We start from the raw sequence: 8,174 nt of genomic DNA on the forward strand, positions 1-8,174 counted from the left end.
TTCACATAACCAAACATTCAAAAATTTCCCTCTACAACCCAAGTTAATCCACTAATGTGGGCGACCAAAAGTGCAGCAAAATATTTTGTAAACAACCAAAACGAAATGCAGAAACATGCCCAAACTCGATTTTCACTCATGCAGTAGCGGGCGGGCCAAATCTGAAAACAGGGAATATCCATGTGAGGAACCAAAGATAACCCTATCAACTGGAATTACAGGCGAGCGACGTATGTGCTATCACGTCCGCATAGTAATGCCTCCCCTGCTGTATCGGCACGATAGGTAGTACCATTTGGTAAATTGGTAGTCATTTACCTCATAATTGCAATGTTAAAATCTGATATTCAACAAACATACCAAATACCGGAGAGCATCATTGTGAGAACCCGTGTGAAGTAGAAAAAAAACTTGTGAAATCATGAGGTTATTGTTAGCCACGGCTTCAAGTACCACACCGCAATACCCATATCTTCTTTATTTGGCCCTCACAAATATTCGAGTATAAGCGGATGAGACGTGACATGGGGGAGAAGTGGTCGGCGTAGGCGAGGCGCGGTTGGTCCATGGCAACCATAGGATTATGCGGCAGGGTGGGAGCGACCTCGACCTAGAGGAGAAACAATATGGCGTAGGAGAATGGGTTGGATCGCTCGCATGAGTACCCCCATTGTCAATACTAGATTTAGATGTGCGCCTTGGCGCACGACCCCGTAGAGCTCATGCCAATATTTGTTTTATAACGATGGTAAAAATAGCTGCCAATATGATAACACATTTCTTATATTATACTCGGTGTAATTAACATAAGAAGCTGCATAAATTCTGAAGCTCATCCTCGTTCTTTGTGTTTTCCATCGAATTTTTCGCCTTTACACCTCTGGGCCTTCCATCCAGGACCCAAGCAGCCTAACCAAGAAATAGAAACTGCAAATAGCTGAAACAAAATCGAGTCAGAGTTTACTACTGTGCCATGTGATGCAATCATACGAATAGCTGATACATAAAGAGACATGATATTTGAACACTGAAATCTTCAATTTTGAAATCCGATGGGATAGAGAAGGAACATATTGAAACGATTTTAATTATTATATGAAATATGCTAGTGAAAAGCCTCAAAAGGTTCAGATTAAGCATATGTTTGTTTGCAGCTACGATATTTACGATGTGTGTCCTTACACATACATGCCATCTTGTGTTCTCATGATCTCACCAGAAACCAGTCTGAACAAACATGAGCAGCGCCACCGGCAGTACAGTCTATAGAACGCAAAAATCAGCAGGTTATGGATTTTGAGGTGTGCCCCGCGTTCCTCAAGTTTCATCTTGATAATCATTTTGTAAAATACCATAACTAATATATAGTGTAGAACAATCGACAAAAATGTCGAAACGAAAAGATAATATACAATATTGTATACAATGCAAGAGTGCACAACAATATATATATATAAATGTTCAAGACATGGATGGTTTGGAACGAATTTTCTCAAGTTAGGAGCATGAAGGACTAAGTACAAAAGGAGAAGGATATTCAAGAGGCAAGGTACGTGGCTTGGCGTGCAGTACTGGTCTTTCGCACTAATGATCATTAATAAGATGTGAAAAACGCTATGTTAGAATTTATATAAATCAATGATAAAACGCTATTTCAGAATCCTCCTATTATTCTTGATAAGCTGGTTAGTGTGACTATGAAAGGAGTAGCATTGCATGATTTTAAATAGAAGCAATCAAAGCTGAGTAAACAAAAGTGCTAAGTAGATATGGCAGAAACACGAAAATAGAGTACACATAGTGTGTGGCAATTCATAAACATGAATCAACCAAAATTCACTTAGGCTGTTTTCATTGTAGTAGGATGTATCTAAGGGTGATAAGTGCAATTCCCCTGACAAAATATAGGGCGCAAAAGCAGCATTTGAAGGCTTGTCGACACATCATTTAGCAAACATAACTAAAAGTGTCTAATGGATAATCGAATCGTGCCATTAGGTACTGTCTAGGTAGGTCTACATGATATAGGAGATCTATATGATATAGAACAACATGTAGATGTTGGGAATAATCAACATGAAAGCAGGAGGAAAACATTGAAATTGTAGCATTTCGCACTCAAATTCTGCAACATCAATCTATTCTCACATAATCATTCAAGTAAAAATATTTGGCCATTTTACTGATCTAAATAGTAAATGACTTAGCTACTGATTTATTACTATAAACACATGCATAAGAAACAAATGGTTATAGCCAACAGTGCTACAAAACCGCAACTTTCCCCGGTTATTATCCTACTCAAAAAGTTGGAACAAGCTGACGACAATATTCTGCACATGTCAAAGTAAAGTAGCAACAATATTAATCGTGTCAGACAAGAATATTTAGTAATGGTATACTGTTAATACACCTCCACTGAATTTTCAGTAATGTCCTACAGCAAACTAAAGTCAGGAAGCATAGGTTCTTTTTTCGAGAAAACGCAATGACATTGCTTTTATTTTCATTGCGGTTCTAAAGTCAGGAAGCATAGGTTCTAGCTCTAACACTGCAGCCAAGTAACTATTATCTCTCTCAGTTGATTAATTCCTCCACCTAAGTAGTAACTATACACAAGCATGGTACCGTGTCTGACTACACAGAGAGAGAGGCCTGGAGCTAGTTGGCATTGCTAGAGGACGACAATCTCCGGCCATGCTACCGCTGGAGCAGACGATGGCATCAGAGCAGAGTGGAGTCTGTCAGAGCGGGGGTGGATGGACCTACCGGTGCTCTTTAATTTTTCAGTGGCCGTTGCCAGTTCTCGCGCTCTCCCTTTCCCGCGGCAGCAATGGTAAGAGATCGGCGGACCTGCACGGCAGCCCGCACAAGTTAATTGACAAATATTATGATCCAAAGATAGGTCAACGCAATATCTGAATGCTAAAGAATTGTTTGCTTAAACCATGCTTACCTTGCATGAACCGCAGAAGTTCCATTATGCTCGAAGAATCTTTGGTACCGAAGTGAAGGACACATTGTTGTCGTCCTGTAAAAGGTTTCTAGTTTCATTCATGAGAATATAAAATCAATGACATATCGCCCGATGGCCTTGAATCTTTTAAAGATGAGATAACAAACAGTCACAGCACCCTTGCGAGCAACCACTATTTACTAATGTGCCTTAACAGAATGAACACCAGAATAAAGGTCCAGCACAACAGTGTAACCCAAGTTAGTACGGCTGTGTGTTAATCAAGACATCGCCAAAATTCCAAAACTTGCACCGATGAGGACAACGTCCAAAATAAAAAAAGGCCCAAAGTATCAATAGAAATCGCAAAAACAGAAGAGCCCAATTCAGTTGCAGTGTAAATTCAATTGCGAGACCCATTTTTTATAGGCTTCTTACTTTTTAAGTGCGACAATAAGCAAAACGCTCTAGCTTAGAGCCAGAGAAAGACTCAAAGCTAAACCCCCAAAAATAAGGATCCGCGACGATTCAGCAGCTCTAACAACCTTTGCAACAATTCTTGCTATGTGCAACCTATGGGGAGATTTCACCGCTCCACCACAATGATGTGCCTTGGGGACAAATATGATGCCCTCCAAATTACTCTGCTCACATATTTAATCATAACTAACAGCAACATCTGCTTACTTGTTTGGGGATGCTGAAGTACCGGTATTGTCGTGAATCATTGTGAACTCCTGTCAAGAGTGCATCAACGGTTTAGTCAGTAGCCGTAGCCCAAATAGCCCCAGGCAATTTCAACAAAAACGAAATGTTGCTGACCCCATATGCAAAGCAATGATAGAAAGAGAGGATAATAAATATAAAAGGAGAAGCAAAGAAATTTAAAGAAGCTAGCTCGCCTGCGTCATTACGATCTGCGCTGCTACGTGCTATGCTCCATTGGCTAGGAGAGAATAAGCGGAGGAGGCCAGCAGAACTGAGGCACGCTCCATGCAAATTAGCATCTGCATCAACCAGAAGGTCTCACGCTCATATAGTGAAGGGAAAAAATACTATCGGGAACTACCAGGTAGAAAAAATCAAATATACACATTGATTCAGCTTCCAATCTATCACATCTCAAACGTTCATTTGGAGCTAAATTCAGAGAAAAACTAATATACATAGTAATTTAATGCAAGACAGAATCACAAAACAGCTGGATTAGCTACCGATTTAGATATTATATGATATTCATTCAAAAAACCACTCCTATTTTATCTCTACACTGAAGCAGTGCAAAGTGCGCTCACCTCAGATAATACTGCATATACTTTCAGAGGATAAAAACATAGCACATGAAGCTGCAACATAACCTTCCTTGCCGCAAAAAAAACCCGACTGTGGTACCTCTTCAATTGCTGACAGGTACATTTGCTTGTATAGACAAATCCTCAACCACCTCAAAAGACAATGGGTGTTAGGAGCTAAATTCACAGAAAAACTAATAGAGTAATTCAATGCAAGACAGAATCATAAAACAGCTGGAGTAGCTACCAATTTAGATATTACATGATATACATTCAGAAAACCAATCCTGTCTTATCTCTACACTGAAGTAGTGCAATGTGCGCTCACCACTGATAATACTGCATATACTTTCAGAGGATAAAAAAATAGCACATGAAGCTGCAAGATAACCTTCCTGATTTACTTCAGCAATAATTTCAGGCGTTTATGCTCTGAAGACTTCAATGTTCAAATGCTTCACCTCCTATATCAATCTGTGTTCAAGTAAAACACCTGTTAAAGCAGTAGTTCAGTCATGTAAAAAAGGATAAGGAACTACTTCAAAATAGATTTAAAGCAGTAGTTCAGTCATGTAAAAAAGGATAAGGAACCAATATATTTTATTCTTATATGCTGGATTTTTTTTTTTTGGATCTCCTGGATCTGGGACTCAATGTGTTACGACTAAGCAAGTGAAAAACACACATGACCGTTCATAATGGAAGCAAAGAAGAAATGGAAAAAAAACATCCACATAAGTTGCACGATTGTGCTGCAACAGGAGACAATTTTCTGCCCGCCTTGTTAGCATACTTCAATGAAATTTACTTAACTACTAAAATCTAATTTTCTAACATAATTCTTAGCATTCTACCTGTACATATAATACAGTGCCATGCTTGTCATGCACACTTTCAAAACTAAAGTAATTACATGAGTTTCGAAAAGTTACCTCTGACCATATGAATTAACTATTATAGGGTTATCAGTTTTGGGTTTTTGACAAAGATCAACAATCAACGGTCAAATGCAGCTCACATGTCCATCTCATGGGATTGCTGGAGAGTCCAGCCATCGGGTTTATGCGCTGATGGTATGAACCAATCAGCCTCAGAGCATGCTGATGTTCAACATCATACTTGAACAACACCTCCTACCCCTTTAACGCCAACAGACTTGCCGACCTATGCATCTCAACACCTGCAGCACAAGTATACCCCAAATGAAAACATGAGCAAACCATTAGTTAATCACAAGTACAACTGAACTTACTGCTGACTGTGGCACATTGCAAAAAAAGGAGTATGAATATCGCACTGATAAACTATTTGAAAACTGTTATACTGACGTTTCATGAAAATCTATTATGGATAAGCGGCGATTGAGGAAACACATAGGGCTTACTTGTTCCATGATAAACAGATTATAGGCAACAGATTATTACCTAGCGGGGAGATGGGGTTGAGTTGCCAAAATAACAATGTGATATACTACATATCCATGATAAAATTTATTCCTGTTGTGTAGTATAAACAATACCTGGGGCTCGAGGGAACCAACTGATAGGTGCTGGAGATTTTTTATCTGCACGCGGCATGGAATGTTGCCGCTGACCATTGCAATACTGCACAAGTGAGCACCATCACGTGTGCGCCTGAAATTAACGGGAAACACAAACATTAGCCTAAAATTATTTGTGGATATGCTCTACTGGAATGTGCATCATGTCCACCAGTGAAATGAAAGGTACCCAAGCCTATCCTATGTTTGGCCACAATCTGAAAACCTTCTTTTGCGAATAAATTTGAAAACTTGATTAACTTGCAAATTTAATTGATGCACGTTGAAAGAAGAAATACTCCATATTCAGTTATATGCGAAGATGCAAAGGAAGTTGGGAAAAGTAAATCTCGCATTTCCTATTAGCAGTAACATTCCAAAGCATTAAATTCATAACCTTCTGTTGATCTATAGAACTTGTATAGGCTACTACATAATTGACTGCTAAAACACTGTTGCTCACCTAAAGAACACCACAAAGAAGAAACAATTAGATTCCAAAACATGTTAGACCACAGAAGCACCACATATGCATGTCGCTGAATCTGCACTTCTTATACAACAATAAGAACTATTCTAGCAATATTCTAGAGCAATTTTGTAGTACACCGTCGACCCCCAAAGGGGAAAATAAGATCCTTTACATCAACAACTAACTTTTCATTCGATAATAAAAGTGCTTCATTACAGAGAAATAAATAACATTTAAGAAGAAAATCAAAAGAGGGATAAAATAAGTAAAAAAATGCTCAGTTAGGAATAATGTTCACCTCACACTTGTATTTGTCAGTTCGTCTTCCTCCATGCTCAAAGATAATTAGAAAGCTCGGCACTGAAAAAGAAGACAATAATTCGGCGATATTAGGAATTGCATACCAAATAAACAAGCGGCATTGCAGCGGTCATCTAAGAGGAAATCTAGAAAAGAAAGATAAATCACCTCAAGTGTCGATGCCATCATGCCAAATATCAACTTCAAGTCACGTATCTTCTCTGCTACCTGCCCATAATATAGAGTCAAATTAGACCAAGCAAGCCAACAACTTGAGCACGTGCTAACCAAAACAATCATAGAGCCATGGACCTAGATAATGGATCTAGCTAGCTAATCGATGTAGCCAAGAATCTGACCATGTGCTATGAAAAAAATCACACGGCAAGCTAATCTAGCCAAGAGCTTGAGCATGTGCTACCAAAAGAATCACATAGCCATGGATCTAGGTAATGAAGGTAGCTAGCAAATCCATCTAGCAAAAAAATCACACTACAAGCCACAGATCTAGATATGGAGCTAGCTAGCTAATCAATCTAGCAAAAAACCGGACAAGCAACGCAGGGAGCCGTGATCGGCCGCGAGCACCATGCGCTCTGCCGCCGCACGCGCCATGCTGCCCGATTGCCGTGACCACGAAAATAGAGACGAGGAGCACTTGAAAAGAGAGGGTGTGAGATTATGTAGCTTGCCAAAATGAACCGTCGACGACCTGCAGTGCCGGTTCTGCTCCCTCGTGCTCGCGCCTCTACCGGCGGCGCCGCTCCCGCGCGCCCACGACACAGCGGTGATCCTCCGTCGGTAGCCGTGGCGGCGCTGCTCCCGCGTGCTCGCGCTTCCACCGGCGGCGCCACCCCTGCGCGCCCGCGAAACCACCGGCAGCGCCGCCTCCACCCGCGGCGCACACACCTGCTCCTCCCGCGGCGGCGGAGATGGAGCGTCGCCGGCGGAGAAGGTGCTGCTCCCGCGTCATCTTCCTCCTACCGGCAAGGAAGAGTGGGGAAGGAGATGGAGCGTCGCCGGCTGACACACACGTGAGGGAGAGGGACGGAGAGGAGGACGGGCGAGGCGGCGGGGGCGCGAGGCGGCGGCTCGAGGCGTGGCGGCGGGGGACGAGAAAGGGGCAGGAGCGGGGGTGGGGCGCGAGGCGGCGGCGGCGGCGGCGGGAGCGCGGCAGGGGCTGGGCGCGGGGCGGGCGCGGTGCGGCTAGGGTTTTCTTTACCCTGGGAGCTCGTTTTTATACCAGGCCGCGCTGAAATGTCGAAAATACCCTGCGGGTTGAGATCCAGTGCCAGACGCCAATGCGCACCAACAGATATCCCAGTCGCAGCGGCTGACGTGCGGGGCCCGTAAAGGTGGGGCCCACATGCAGCCAGAGGCGGGTAACAATTGGCCATTGTATGGAGTTAGCTAGTGAGAGGAGTGCCCAGAATAAACGGCTACGATTTCCCAGATGGGTTGATCCGACGGCTGAGAAGCTCAGATCGCTGTGAATCCCCCATGGGGGGCAGCTATTATACCTTCCAATTCTACGTGGCGTCGGCCGCGACAATTGCCCACAACGCCTCCTCAAGACAGTCTCGTACACGTTATTGGAGCCGGACAGAAACGATT

General features: G+C 42.5%; 1 long non-coding RNA gene across 8 annotated transcripts; it reads right to left on the reverse strand.

Moving 5' to 3' along the window:
• Positions 1-720: 720 nt before the first annotated feature.
• LOC127333103 (uncharacterized) lies at positions 721-7,695 on the reverse strand. Of its 8 annotated transcripts, none has more exons than XR_011751751.1 (12): positions 7,253-7,695; positions 6,729-6,788; positions 6,559-6,620; positions 5,768-5,882; positions 5,181-5,428; positions 4,577-4,741; positions 4,252-4,400; positions 3,859-3,963; positions 3,644-3,693; positions 2,957-3,031; positions 2,770-2,853; positions 721-937 (listed from the first exon to the last, which is right to left on the reverse strand). It is a non-coding gene; the product is annotated as an uncharacterized lncRNA (long non-coding RNA). The 8 variants fall into 8 exon arrangements; XR_011751755.1 differs by adding an exon at positions 1,189-1,263 and having other exon boundaries at positions 4,252-4,741; XR_011751754.1 differs by having other exon boundaries at positions 4,252-4,741; positions 7,273-7,695.
• Between the last annotated feature and the right edge of the window lie 479 nt (positions 7,696-8,174).

Source organism: Lolium perenne, chromosome 2, assembly GCF_019359855.2.
Source record: "Lolium perenne isolate Kyuss_39 chromosome 2, Kyuss_2.0, whole genome shotgun sequence".
NCBI lineage: Eukaryota > Viridiplantae > Streptophyta > Magnoliopsida > Poales > Poaceae > Lolium > Lolium perenne.